At 34.0% G+C, this 16,069-nt stretch overlaps 1 long non-coding RNA gene across 1 annotated transcript; it reads right to left on the reverse strand.

Moving 5' to 3' along the window:
• Nucleotides 1–230: 230 nt before the first annotated feature.
• Nucleotides 231–1,584, reverse strand: LOC126661158 (uncharacterized). The gene is made up of 2 exons (XR_008789759.1): nt 1,389–1,584; nt 231–569 (listed from the first exon to the last, which is right to left on the reverse strand). It is a non-coding gene; the product is annotated as an uncharacterized LOC126661158 (long non-coding RNA).
• Nucleotides 1,585–16,069: the final 14,485 nt, after the last annotated feature.

Genomic DNA, 16,069 nt, shown 5'->3' on the forward strand with positions numbered 1-16,069 from the left:
AATGTAGTACCGAAACCCGTAGCAAGCCTTAAGGAAACATACAATCACATAAACGTGCAAAAAAACCAATGCTCGGGGGCAACTGAGACTTCAACTGTCACGACCCGATTTCTCGAGTCGTGACCGACGCTAGGGAATGAGAATTTTGGTTCCAAAACCCGTAGCAAGCCTGAATTTTACCAAAAAAAATTTCGCAATAAACAATCATACAATAACTTTATAACACAGCATTTAAACAAAGATACATTTATATACAGTGGTAAAACCATACAACGTGCTCAGACTTATCGTTTCCGTATCATGAACGTATTAGCCCGGCATAAACCACTATGTCAAAATTACATCACGGGAATTTACCACCGTGATACCTATTGTAGCCAGACCTCATATACACAACAGACATCAACTATAAACCATATAAAATTTCACTGCTGTAATAGGCAACGACACTGGTTAGACACCATACTACTGCAGCATCTACGGAAGTCGGGGTTGTACATAGCCAAAGGAACTTCCGGTTAAAGACGAACTTCTAGCCACGTCTAGAATCTAGGTACCTGAAAAACACACTATTTGGGGGTCAGCTATTAAGCTGAGTGAGTTATACTTTACTTACCATATTATCAAAATAAGCATCGCATTTAAAACATTTTTTTTAATATATATATACAATCACATTTTCAAACCATTCCAACATATACAATCACAGCGATTGCAAACAATTCACTTAAGACAAGTATTTGATCCGATCGAAACCTTAATCTTAAACTCCTTAACCTCTCCTAATCCGTATCATATTCGAATCATATCGTCCTAGTGGCCGGGTCCCGAGATAGTTCGACCGAGTTACCCGCTACCACGTGGCATAATCCCGAGATAGTTCAACCGAGTTACATCATGCCACTACTTAATCCCAAGTTGTGGGTCCCGAGATAGTTCGACCGAGTTACCTTGTATCTGCCACAATTATAATCCTCCTTTCCGATACCCAACATATTCCATTTTATAATTATAAATATGATCAACATTTAATGAGCTCATATCAAACGTATCTATGTACGAATATCTAGACTTTCATAAACTCCGGTGATCACACGGCCTATTAACGCCCAATAGGTAGCTCGTTTCTTCGGATCATATACAAACTCACATTCGCAAATAATCGACAAGTCATAAGCAGAGTAATACAATTCATATATCAAATAAGTCAATCCAATACAATGTAGTTCAATCCATAAACAAACAAGTTGAATATAATTCAATCATACACCAACAATCCAAATCAAACAATTCAACTCAAACAACTAATGCGATGCATTTAATAATGATAATATATATATATAAAATAGTTTTTAATACGATAATAAGAGTGAGTAAAATATACTCACCGCTTGCTATCCATATCCTTCGATAACAGCTAAGCAATATCGCGTTTTGTAAGTTCCGAGTTCCATTGGTAGTCGCCCCGTCAAGTCTACACAAATTCGATAGTAACTCGAATTAATTACAAACTAACTATAATTAATTAATCCAAAACTAGGTTTCTAGCCAACTTCGGCTATTGAAACCGTTTACTTAAAACAATCCGACTCCTAAGAAAAATTGACATTCTTAATGTTCAGAACGTCGCCTACAACTTTTGTTTAGGTCTCGGACTGAGATTAGCACGCGAAGGTGTCGGAATATGGTTCTGAAGTTAATAGCTTGGGGCTGTCCAAATTTCAGAGCTGCTATACGCAACATAATGTTCTAAATTATTTGATCCATTTCGAGGCCAAACTAGCAGAAACTTAAAGTTAGACATTTATAGACAACATCCTTAAGTTTCCGTACCAACAAACGGAACTTAATTTGGAGCTATATCGCTTGAGATATTGCCCTCGCAATATGGCTGTTTCGTAGCGCAAAAATTCCAGCAACATCGTTTTTTTCAAGTTATCTCTTTAACGTTTCGGTCGATTAAAACAGCCTATATATTCAACAATACACAAATTCATACAGCCTCTAATTATGTCATTATCACCAACATAAACACATTAAAATCTTAGTTCAAAGTTTAATTCAAAACAGTTTTTATGTTACGCTCGAAACTAGTTACGTAACACTTAGCGTTTGCGTCGATTTTAAGCGATACAACCATCGGGGAAGGGTGGCATCAGCCCCCACTTCACTATCCCTCAGCCGTCCCCTGCTTTGGCCAGGGAGGGGCTGCTCCAGCCATGGTGCAACGTACCATGGCTGCTGAAACGCAGCCCCACCGTGCGAAGCGCGGTGGTTCATTACTTCCGGCCATCAAAACCCCAAAACAACCACCAATTCATCTTCAATCTACATGAAACCTGAACATACACCACACCCATATATATTACAACCCTCATATCTCACAACAAAACATTAATTCAGCCTATAACTAACCATTCAAACACCATGAACATCATTTCTAACTATCAAATTCATCATCACCATTAAACACCATCAAAGCTCAACAAAACAGAATATTTTCGTGCTAAACCCTAACCAAAATACTGATTCTTACCTTGATTTTCTTAGGTCAATCCTTGAATTTGCCACCTCCTTACACTTTAATTTATAACTTTTCTTTCGTCCAATTTAGTCCATTAATCACTTAGTCATTTGATCTCGATAAATTGTGTATTATTTATATCCAAATAAATATTACCACCTCGATATGTCATTATTTTATTCCAATAATATAATTTAGAAATTTTCTGCTAAAAACGCTCAAATTCCAATTTGAGCTAAAATGCACTTTTTCCAACTTTTTCGTCCAATTCTCATTTTAATAATTATCGATAACCAATATATCGATATTATTTTTTTTAAAACACTAATTCCCATCAATAATTTATATCATTTATATTTTCCGGGAATTAAACGCTTATGTTCCAATTTTCGAGTTTAAGTGCACTTTATCCACTTTTCCATACTTTTCTTTTTAAGTTAATTCCATTTCCTTTATGGAATTCTTGATATTGAGATTTTCATATTAAAATCTCCATATCGACCTACTCGAGTTCTCTTTTATTTAATTATTTCCCGATAATTCCCTTTTTGGCCGTTTTAACTGTTTAAATTTAGATACGCTGCCTACTTTGGCAACGTCAGAGATACGGGGTATTACATTCTTCCCCCCTTATAAAAATTCATCCTCGAATTTTCTTATTACTTAGTCATTTTATTCTTGTAAAGATCTTATCATTTTTCTTATACCGTTTACTTCATCATCACAATGGCGCGTAAACTTATCACGTCGACTATCACACATCCTTCGCGTCCTGTTGCAGCTGTTTCTTGTACGTCTTTTCTCTATAATCAGATCCTATTTAACGTACTTTGAATATCCGTTGTGTCGTTGGCCAATTTCTTGCATCCTCTTTTTTTTAGCGTTGATATTCTTCAACATTTATTCGTCATTTTTCCGCAATTCCTTGCGAGTCGTCTTTGTAGTGTATCATATTTGATACTATCTTAAAATGTCTTTTAAATACCTTTAGCTATTAATCAAAGCCTTAATTTGATTAATTTAGAACAATTTATTTGAATAACTAAATATTTTAAGTTATTTTAAACATATCCAAAATTGCTCTTCTGGTCAACTTTGACCCTTAAAATCACTTATTTCGTGTAGCTCGTTTGTCAAAAAAAATTGATAAACTTGTAGTCCGCAACGCTATCTCCAACTTTCGTTCGAACATCGAGTCAAAAATAGTGCCTGATGATGTCGAAAACTTGCGCTGAAATCGCCTCTTTGAGGTAGGTTTTGAGACTGCACTTCCAGGTCTTATAGCCGTTGTTCAAGTTGATAAACCAAGCGTCTAAAAATGTCTTAATATGAATTAAATTCGGTATTCTTATGCTTTGATACCTCCTCTACAACGTTCATTAAGATAAAATTTCATTTCGACATTTCCTTAAGGTTCGAAATCGTCCTCAAAGTTGGTTACTGGCCATACTTTAATCCTTAGGTTAACTCACGTTTTCGGCTCGTCTTTGAGCTTGAAAATTAACTAATCCAATTGAATAAAGCCATGATCAAATTATCCAAATTTTATCTATGCAATCTCATTTACTTATATCCATTGATTTTGATTTAAAAAAAAACCACTGAGTTTCGGGGTCCGAAATTCGTCCGAAAGATGGCTTCATGAGCTAATTTGGAATTGCGTTATATCGTTGCCAATTCCAATCTACCTTGCTTTGGAAATTCCTTCTTAACATCTCTACTTAACGTGCATTTATACTGTTCATACTAAGTATAAGGTTTATCCTTTATTTTATCTCGCATCTTAGTCCTTGATTTTCGGGTTACCATGTTTTTCTAGACCAAACAATGCGTAACTTATTATCTTACACTCGACTAACGTCGTTCCTTTGTTTTCCCTTCTTAATCTCGATTTATCTCTCGATATGTTATGACCATTAGGCACTTCTTATTCCAAAATAATGTTTTTCCTTGTCCTTTAGTTGTTTGTGTTCTTCGATATTCATGATGAATTATTATTCCATAATAATTCTATCGATTTCCTTTTAATCGTTTCTCAAATCTTAATCTTAATCCTAACATATTCTTGTTAGGTTGTACTATTCTTGATAGTCTCTACCTTTGTTTCGCATCACATAGACTTCTGAGTTAATCGGAGTCTGATGTCATCTTTCCTTGATGTTCCTCGTGTCTTTCCCGTATTCGGTCGTGTGTATATTTATATTTTTCCTTTTACACTTTCGATGTGATATTCTGACTTAACCATTTATTAACTGTTGACTTCACAGTTAAACTTGTACGATCTTATATCTGATATCCTTATTAAGACCTGATGGTATATAGGAAATCTTTCCTTTTATATCAATATCTACTTCATGGTCCTCTAGTGTTGAATCTCATGAAGTTGAATGCTCTCAATACATCCTTTAACATGTGTCGCGTTCATCTTTTATGGCGCAACTCTTATTTCTCAATCTTTTCACTTCAATCGCCCACATCTGACTAGTAATACCTTTACCATTGTTCGATGTAATCCTTTCCTTTCCTTATTATGTTTCTTGTTTATTTCATCGTTCCTATTCTAATGCTTCTCGATCACTTTATCCATCTCATTCCAATGTACATGTTGTACATGATACTTCTTGGTTCTTACGAACATATGACTATTGATCCTTTTATCATCGTCCGTTGAAGTATTATCTTTGTCTTATCGTATTTTTCAATGTTCTTGTACTTCTTGTTTCGATATCTCCAATATCATCTGTTGATAGGAGGTAAACCTACTCCCTTCTCGCATCCGTTTCTGTATTGCACCCTTGATCGTGCGTATATCTTTATATCGGACTCTTACTGACATCTAATCTATCAGTAAAGTCGACCTTAGGCTTATGTCGAACTCTTACATTTGACTCTTTTTGTTTGAGGCTATTCCGAATTCATATCCTCTCATTTTACTTCTTTACTCTTCATTAGGTGTCTTTCTGTCAGACTACCTTACTACGATCTGCTCCTTCCACGTTTGTTCTTATCGAGTACTAGGAGTTATGCACGTATTGTTTGATTCTTCTCATCCTTACATGGTCTTTCCCATGGCCCGTATGTTTTTCGGGTCTTTTATGTTTTCTTTTCTTTTCACTATACACCTTCTATGTCTATCCCATCTTATTCTTGGGTAAGTACCAATCATAGGTACCTTAATGATATCTTCCATGTCTCGCATCGATAAATATCAATAATAATAATTATCATTAGGGCTTCATTCTTATATTAGGGTGCATTTTATCATATATGTTCATTCTTGTTTATCAAGAATCTTTTATTATCATTGTCGCAGGGCTTTACATCTGAGTTTCTTACAAAACAAATACATTTCAAACATTGTTGGTCGACCAGTCTTTCAAACTCTTCTTTCGATTCAAATTCTTTTACTTTAAATCATTTGAAAACATTGGTACAATTGTAGCTCAGAGTGATGACACCTCTCATCACTAAAGAGTTGCTCGATAAAATCACGTTTTAAATTTTTTAACACGAGTATGATGCATGATCTATAATTTGAAAAATGTATTTTATATAGAAAATAGATATATGTATACTCGTATGTATTACTAACGTGACTGTGACATGCCATATATTATGACTGAGCATAATTGTACCATTAAACCAAAAAAATTTCTTTCCTTGAAAACAATCGTAAGTCCTTTCAGATTACACACCTTGCGACATTAATGGCTTTTATTGGGGTTTATTATGATTTCAATATTGGAATTTTCGTTATCCTTTAACACTTATCTAAGTGTTTTATAGTCAATGCTATCCTCTTCTAGCATAGCTAAACGAATATCCCATTCCTCGTCTTTTAATACTCATCCATCTCTACAGTTCACCATCTCGATCATATTCTTATCTCACGTAGCCCTTAGGCTTACGTGTCAATCTTTTATAGTAGACTTTCTTTAATATCGTTTACCATCCTTATGGTACTGGAAACGTAATATAAGGGATTACGTTTCACGCTATATATATTATGTATCTTACGCATTTTATGCATTCTTAATTTCAAGTATCATATAAGTAACTATGTTTAGGATAAAGCCTATATACGCGGGTTTCTCAATCTATCTCTATAGGCATTATCCTAACAATACACAATTATATCAATGTATGTATATCAATCGATCACAAAATAAACAAAACAATACAAACATTTCAATCACATAAACATATTTGGCATATAAACATAGAAAGCATTTCGTACTTGAGGGCGTCTCACTGGATTCACCCTTCTCGGGTAGCAATGTCTTATCCGCGTCCTCTAGCCCGTCTAGCACTGCCTCTACCTCTATGCATAATTGTAGGGTAATGCCAAATACTAGGAGCAGTACTCCTACAAAAAGAGAATGTCGGTCTCTCATGTCGAAAGAAAAGAGGTGGAATGGAATCGTCATTCCACTCATGATCGATGGCTATCTGACGAGCTTTAGCGAATAACGTTCCAAAATGCTTAGGTGCATTATTGTATTACTCAATAAAGTTGGGTCCTAAACCCCTAATGTACTGATGGTTCACCTCTTCGATGCTTCCTCTTCGGATAGGTCTTCCTGACTTTCCTCACTAATTTCCATCTCCGGGACAATGGTCCCACCTCGAGTTTGAATATCTGATATGCACTCATTGTGACGTATCTCCGATAGTCTCTCAGTATCTACATGAAATCCATTTGATAAATAGGAGGCGCTTCCTCCTCTTCTGATACAACATGTAGCTGAGCTCCATTTTGCTCAGATATGCTGAACAAGAACAATACTTAATCATGTGATACTGTCCAAACCACTTTTCAACAATATCCAATGATTTAATATATGATATGCACTATCTAACTTAAAGCTTGACTAACTATCTAAGCATATCACATTCACTTAAACACTTAAGCAATCTCACACACACGCGTTCCACTCGCAATAGACGGCCTATAACATCAAGCAAATTCAATCAAACACATATAGTTAATCAGCCTCGACTCTTTATGCTGCAGTAGTTCCTAGGTACATAGGGTCAAACAGACACTTTTCATAGACTGGCAGTGGTAACTGGACCAACTGCTCTGATACCACCTTTGTCACGACCCGATTTCTCGAGTCGTGACCGGCGCTAGGGAATGGGAATTTTGGTTCCAAAACCCGTAGCAAGCCTGAATTTTACCTAAAAAATTTTCACAATAAACAATCATACAATAACTTTACAACACAGCATTTAAACAAAGATACATTTATATACAGTGGTAAAACCATTCAACGTGCTCGGACTTATCGTTTCCGTATCATGAACGTATTAGCCCGGCATAAACCACTATGTCAAAATTACATCACGGGAATTTACCTCTGTGATAACTATTATAGCCAGACCTCATATACACAACAGACATCAACTATAAACCATATAAAATTTCACTGCTGTAATAGGCCACGACACTGGTTAGACACCATACTACTGCAGCATCTACGGAAGTCGGGGCTGTATATAGCCAAAGGAACTTCCGGTTAAAGACGAACTTCTAGCCACGTCTAGAATCTAGGTACCTGAAAAACACACTATTTGGGGGTCAGCTATTAAGCTGAGTGAGTTATACTTTACTTCCCATATTATCAAAATAAGCATCGCATTTAAAACATTTTTTTTAATATATATTTACAATCACATTTTCAAACCATTCCAACATATACAATCACAGCGATTGCAAACAAGTCACTTAAGACAAGTATTTGATCCGATCGAAACCTTAATCTTAAACTCCTTAACCTCTCCTAATCCGTATCATATTCGAATCATATCGTCCGAGTGGCCGGGTCCCGAGATAGTTCGACCGAGTTACCCGCTACCACGTGGCATAGTCGCGAGATAGTTCAACCGAGTTACATCATGCCACTACTTAATCCCAAGTTGTGGGTCCCGAGATAGTTCGACCGAGTTACCTCGTATCTGCCACAATTATAATCCTCCTTTCCGATACCCAACATATTCCATTTCATAATTATAAATATAATCAACATTTAATGAGCTCATATCAAACGTACAAACTCACTGCTTGCGAATCCCCACAAAGCTCGGCAAGCATTAAAACTGGTTCGACTCCGACGCACGAACAGTCGACGTGTCTAAGAAAATATAAATTAGAATTAAAACATGTCCTAACTCTAGAGAGTACTAGACACCACATATGACTAGCACAAACATCAACGAGCCAAGACGTACATCAAACACAAAGCAAACACACTTACTTAATCCATAGCCAAAGCATAAACCAAAGTAGAGTAATCATACATACTCAACATAACCAAAGTCATACGATAGTCAAGTCAAATTGAGTTCCCACTTTTAATACATAATTCTGGAAAACCATTTCCATAACTTAATTAAAATCATAAAACCAAGTTTATAAAAAAAGTGGTGAGTTAGCCGAGTTATCACAACTGCCAAGCCTATACTCACAAATTGGGCGACCCAAGTCTAACCCAAACCAAACATCCAACTAAAGTAAATCAATTTGTTTAAAGTCCGGAATCATTTAAATATACCAAAGTCTCAATTTAGAAAATAAGGAAACTCAAATTATACATTAAAACTCAAGTATAGCATCATGATTACAAAGTGTTCGATAAATGTCCCCAAAGGACAAACACAACCAAATAAGCCAAAAACCAATATACAACAGCCCTACCATGCTTAATAATCACATTGTATATAACACATGTCATAGCAAAATATTTGGAATCAATTAACATATTTTTCACAAAATCAAGCCAATTAAGCATTCATGACACTTAGCCCAAAACGAGACCAAACATGAATCGACAAACCAAAACACCTTAGAACAGTTTATATACATGTCATAATCAATAATATGAAAGTAATTCAGATCTTAAGTCATTGCAAAGTATAAAATCCGAAATCAAAGCATTTTAGCGTAAAACTAGCTAGTTTACAAACTTAGCCAACACGTACTAAATCATTTATGATTCAAACTTCCAAACTCATTTAGATCAGTAGTATATCATACATAATTTCAAAATACCAAAAAAATTCAGATCTAAACTCATGCCAACAACACTTAAACAATCCAACTCGCAATTTTGCTAGAAATTGCCTAAACATGCTAAACAAGCCAATTCAAGCATTCAACGATTCAAATGATGTAACCTCTTATCCTAAACAATACAAACATCATTTAAATCATTTTAGAACAGTAGACATGCCCTTTGAAAACATTTAAGTGATTAAAACGTTTGAAAACCATAAGTTCGCCATATTACGCAATTTCGGCTAAAACAATGGATTACATGCCCAAATTATGATACAACCAAACAGATCAGATCTTAAACATTAAATACATCCAGCATATCATACATATCAGTAACCTAAGAATAGCATCTCACTTCCATAGGTTTAAAACACCAAATCGATTAGAGCACATAATTTCCTAGCAAAACTGTAACATTGATGAATCATGCCAAACGATTTTCAAAACATGTAATATCTGTTTATATATGACCAAAGCATCATTTTAATTATAATAGATCAGTAGCATAGGCATGACATAACAATAATAGCGATTCAATCATTGAATCCCTAAATCATGCAATTTCTACGCAAAACGATTTACCACGAATCCGTATAACGTAAGGGTGAGAAAACTATGCCTAGGGATGATGAACAACAAGATAATATAAGTATTAAACCCTAGTATAATGGTCTGGACCGAAATAAAAAAAATTCCCCAAGCCTCCAACGAAGAACACAATCGAAGAAAACGCATAGATCTTGTAGAAAGGATGTAAAATCACACAATTAGCGTAATGAATCGAACCCGAACGTTTTGGAATGAATAAATATAGGTCTCTGAGTATAATAATTCATTTTTGGGTTTTAGGGTTCGAAAAGGGGCTGATCACATAAGTTAGGGGGTCTATTTATAGGCTCCCGCGGGCTTTACATGGGCTTCGATTAAAGCCCACGGTTTAATAAGTAATTTTAGAGTTGTAAGCCTCCAAACAACGATCCAACAGACCGGATTTTAGAAAATCTTCTTAGAAACAACATATCCAAAGGGAGGCCCGATCAAACGGTGCAATTGGTAGATATGGACGTTTTACTACAGCATATAGATTTAGAAAACATGCAAACATTGTTTCGATAACAACCCGGAATTAAATCAATTCAACATCGAATATTTAAAGGCTCAAGGGGTACACATAAGTGACTAAACATGAGACAACCAAGGTACCACACATGCTAATCCTAACCTATATCAATCCGCAAACAAATCAGAATCACAACGAGAACATATCGAAGCGAAAACACAACCAAAGTCCATCACAAACTAAACTTTAAACGGACAGCCAAACCACCAAAAAAAGATTGAAAATACGGGGTATTACATTTATATTTGCGAAAAATTTATGGAGGTTTTGGGCTTGCTACGGGTTTCGGAACAACCATTCCCATTCCCTAGCGCCGGTCTCGGCTCGAGTTTCAGGGTGGAAATTGGGTCGTGACAGTTACAAAGCAAATCCAAACGTTTCCCCTTTTTAACGATTTAATCCAAAAGTTTTAAAACGTTACGAAACCAAAAACATTACGAAATAAATCCAAACATTTCACCTTTTTAGCAATGTAAGCCAAACGTTTACAAATGTTACGAAACATATCCAAACGTTTCACCTTTTTAGCGATTTAAGCCAAACGTTTAAAAACGTTTCAAAACCAATCCAAACGTTTCACCTTTTTCGCGATGTAAGCTAAACATTTAAAACGCTACTAAACAAATTCAAACGTTTCACTTTTTTAGCGATTTAAGCCAAACGTTTACAAACGTTACGAAAAAATCCAAACTTGTCGCCTTTTTAGCGATTTAAGCTAAACGACGTTACGAAACCAATCCAAATGTTTAAAAATGTTTCCCCTTTTTAGCGATTTAAGCCAAACGTATACAAATGAAATGAAACAAAACCAATCGTTTCACCTCTTTAGCAATTTAGCCAGACATTTAAAACGTTACGAAACCAATCAAAACGTTTAAAGCTTTACGTTACAAATCCAAAAGTTTCACCTTAACGATTTAAGCTAAATATTTAAAATGTTACAAAACCAATCCAAACGTTTAAACCGTTACGAAACAAAATCCAAACGTTCCACCTTTTTAGTGATTTAAGCCAAACATTTACAAACGTTACAAAACCAAAAACGTTACAAAACTAATGAAAATGTTTCCCCTTTTTAGCGATATAAGCCAAACATTTAAAACGTTACAAAACCAATTCAAATGTGTAAAACGTTACGAAAAAAATCCAAACGTTTCACCTATTTAGCGATTTAAGCCAAACGTTTACAAACGTTACGAAACAAATCGAAATGTTTCATCTTTTTAGCGATTTAAGCCAAAAATTAAAACGTTACAAAACAAATCTAACCGTATTACCTCTTTAGCGATTTAAGCCAAACATTTTCAAATGTTACGAAACAAATCCAAACGTTTCCCCTTTTTAGCGATTTTAGCCAAATGTTTACAAACGTTACGAAACAAATCCAAACGTTTCACCTTTTTAGCGATTTAAGCCAAAAGTTTAAAACATTACCAAACCAATCCAAACGTTTACAAACGCGACAAAACAAATCCAAACGTTTCACCATTTTAAAGATTTAAGCCAAACGTTTAAAACGTTGCGAAACCAATCCAAACGTTTAAAACGTTTTGAAACAAATACAAATCGCTAAGATTCGAGCTGGTTTTGGAAGCCATCCGGTATAGAGTAATTGTGACTCTCAGTTGGAGAATTGTTGATTATTCACAGTGTGTTGATCGAGTAATCGTTAGAGCACCGAGTTATAGGAATTAGAAATTTTGCGCATATTTGTGTTATGACTGTAATAGTGCGAATTAATTCAGGTTTGAAATTCGAGGTCAATTTTTTCATAGGTTGGGGACAATGTAATACCCATATGTATTTTCGGAATGTTTGGTCTCGTACTAACCTTCTCTAAGTAGAAATTTTGATTTGAGTTATCATTGAAAAATTCGAGGTTCTTGATGATCCTAAGCTTTCAGTCAAGTTTCGTGTGGGAGAGTTTGTATTACCTCATTTGATTTCACCTAATATGGTGTTATCGTTCATGTTAAATGGAAGTTAGAGTCGTTACTTTTTGTAACCACTTAATGTGGTTTGGTTTTTACATGTGGTGATATTGAGTTATCGTTCAGGTTGAATTTTGCTTACGCAAGTGCCTATGTCGTCGAGAGTGTTTTGAAAAACAGAGTTTGTTTACAGCATCGTTGGGTATCCTGTTTATACGTTTTATGTTGACTATATACGTTTTGTTCGGACAGTAGATAGTTTTATTATATGATTTCGTGGATTGTGTTTTGTTTTAAATTCGAGGGCGAATTTTTAATAAGTTTGGGAGAATGTAATACCCCGTGTTTTTTTTCTTTTTCTTTTCTTTTTGTTGTAAATTATGTCATTGGGTTGATTGTTTTTGTGCCTCCGTTGTCTTTTGGACTTGTTGAATAAACTCTGGGCTTATTCTGTTATCACTTCTGGGCCTTATAAATTTAGCATTTGTAATTGGATACCTAAAACAATAATAATAATAATAATAATAATAATGATACTAATAAAGTAAATAAGCTTAATAATAAGATAGGGGTAAGGTTGAAATTTAACCTTTTTATAAAAAAAACCAAGAATATTAATAGGTTATAAATATCCAAACCTTAGCCTTTCAAAACAAAACAAATATATTGAAACTGAAAGAATAAAAGTAAGGCAGCCGCATTATTCCTTTTTTTTACCGTGAATCTACAGATCCTTAATTTCCTAAGGTACTACTCCAACATTTTATTGTCCATTCTTTGTTAATGATGATGTAATTCAAACTATACAGAATATAAATTATATCTTATATATGCAGTATTATAAAAAATTATATGGTTTTTAAATTTGGTAGTGTACGAATAAAGCAATCGGGGCTATTGTGTTAGTTCCTCACATAAGAAAACAAAATATTCCAATTTACTTTTTCTCTTCACATTTTATGTATTAAATTTTTATGGTGGGCATTACATGACACTTTAGTATATAGAATTTGTACGGCTTTTGAACACTTTACAATGTACGTAAGTTTTTTTTATATTTTCTGTTGATAAAACTTTAATACTTAAATTTTAAAATATGACAGTTTAGTCCATAAGAATATAATTATATTAATTACGAATTGGATTGTTTAAGTGTTGTTGCATGAACTTAGATGTGAATTGTTTTGGTATAGTATATATATGTTTGATATATTATTGATCTAAACGAATTTAAGAACTGGAATGTTATTCATTTTGGTTCATGATTGGCTTAGAAATTATTTTGACAATATTAATTCATTGTTTAAATGTGATGTTATGGCCATTTGGATTAATTAGTATTATTGGCTAGTTTATTAACCTAAGATTATAATTTGATTTTATTGTTGATAATTATAATTGGAAAATGGTATTTGTTTTATAATTTTTTAATCGGATAATTACTTGGGTAATTATCATTTTTTTTTGAATGATTGCTTGTTGTGTCAAATTGACTAAATTATAAATTAGCTTTTAAATATTTTTCTGAACTTATTTTTGTTAAATAATTGTTAGTAACTATTGGTTACTTGAGTTTTAAGTTAACGAGTTCCGTTTTAAATATTGATTCATTATTTTATCAAATTGTTATTTAGGAAATTATAAACTACGGTTTATAATTTTGATAAAATATTTGGGTCGGTTTAGACTTGGGTCGCCCGACATGTGAGGTAGTTTGGTAGTTATCGATAACTCGGCTAACCCACTATTTGAAAATTGATTTAATTTATAATTTAAATGATATTTAAATAATATTTAAATAATATTTTCTGAAACGGATTTTAAAGTGAGAACTCAATATACGTGATTGTTTATGGCTTTATTATTATTTGAGTTTTATGATTACTCTAACTTGACTTTACATTGACTTGTCGTTTGTGCTAGTCCTATGTGGAGTATAGTACTCTCTAGAGTTAGGGTCTGTTTTTAATAATAATAGGGTTAATTCCTAAAAAAATCACGAACTTTACACGAAGTTTCATTTTAATCATGACCTTTAAAAGTTGCCATTTAAAGGCACGAACTTTCATATTGTTTCAAATTCATCATTTCAGTGTATTTTTATTAACTAAATTCTCCACTAAATCATTAATTAAAGACCCAAACTATTAATCAATATTAAATCTTATTATCTTTTGGTTAGAGTATCTACGATTAGGAGTTTTTAGTCAGATAAAATACATCGAATTTTACTTTGGTGATAGATTTGAAATAAAATGAAAGTTCGTGCCTTCAAATGACAACTTTTAAAGGTCATGATTAAAATGAAACTTCGTGAAAAGTTCGTGATTTTTTTAGCAATTAACCCTTAATTTTATGCTTTGTCTATATCCGTCGACTGTTCGTACTTCAAAGGCGAACCAGAGTTAGGTTGCTTGCCAGGTTCACATGGAATAGTAAGCAGTGAGTTTATATCTCTATTTTCTTCTTTATTAAGCAATTATTATATTTTGTATATATATATATATATATATATATATATATATATATGTATAAACAACTTTTGAACTGTTTTCGACATTGTGGATTTGATTTGGAACGTGCTACTCGATGGGCATCATCGGGACTGCGTGCGCACTGGTAATGATTATGGTATTGAGGTAGGTTTGAGATACGTCTCACCTTAGTGAAGGCACCGGTGGAAGATACGTCTCCTGGTCTCACTAATTATTAAGTGATAGTCGGGGATCGGTTATTGAGATACGTCTCACCGACACGACAATGGATTTAGAATTGTGGTTTAGGGTTTCATTGATAATCCATACTGAAAATGTTCTATTAGACGTTTTTAAAGGTTTTCAAGTTAATAAATGTAAATGGTTATATAAACTCTACTCGGTAAATCTGACCCCGTTGATTTCCCAAATTTTCCAGGTTTATGATTTGAGCATGGGTCAATCTCCGTTTCTTCATTCTTGGAGGTTCTTTATGTTATTTTCAGAATAAAAGAGTCGAATTGTTTTAAACTCTTAGACCGCAGTAGTAATATCAAATTACTCATGTCATAGTCTTACATTTACATTTTAGACTATTGTTTGTTGGATTGGTCCAATTATTATTTTATCAGCTTTGACATGATTACAGTGTTTATGGTATTTTATATATTGCCATGATGTTTGAGATTACTTTGAGATAAGCGTACTTTAAATATATGTTGTTTATATGTACTGCTAGACTAGGCTGAAGTCTCGGTTGCCCCCGAGCATGTGGTTTTATGCAGGTACATTACTTTAATTGTGTTAAGATGGTTATCCGCAAGGCTAGCTACGGGTTTTGGTACGACCATACCCATACCCTAGCGCCGGTCACAATTCATGAAAATGGGTCGTGACACTATCTTAGTCTCTGTCAAACGAAGTTCTTGCATAACCCCTACTGGTTTTTGCTCCCTATGACTC

This window comes from Mercurialis annua, linkage group LG8 (assembly GCF_937616625.2).
Source record: "Mercurialis annua linkage group LG8, ddMerAnnu1.2, whole genome shotgun sequence".
In the NCBI taxonomy this organism is placed as follows: Eukaryota; Viridiplantae; Streptophyta; class Magnoliopsida; order Malpighiales; family Euphorbiaceae; genus Mercurialis; species Mercurialis annua.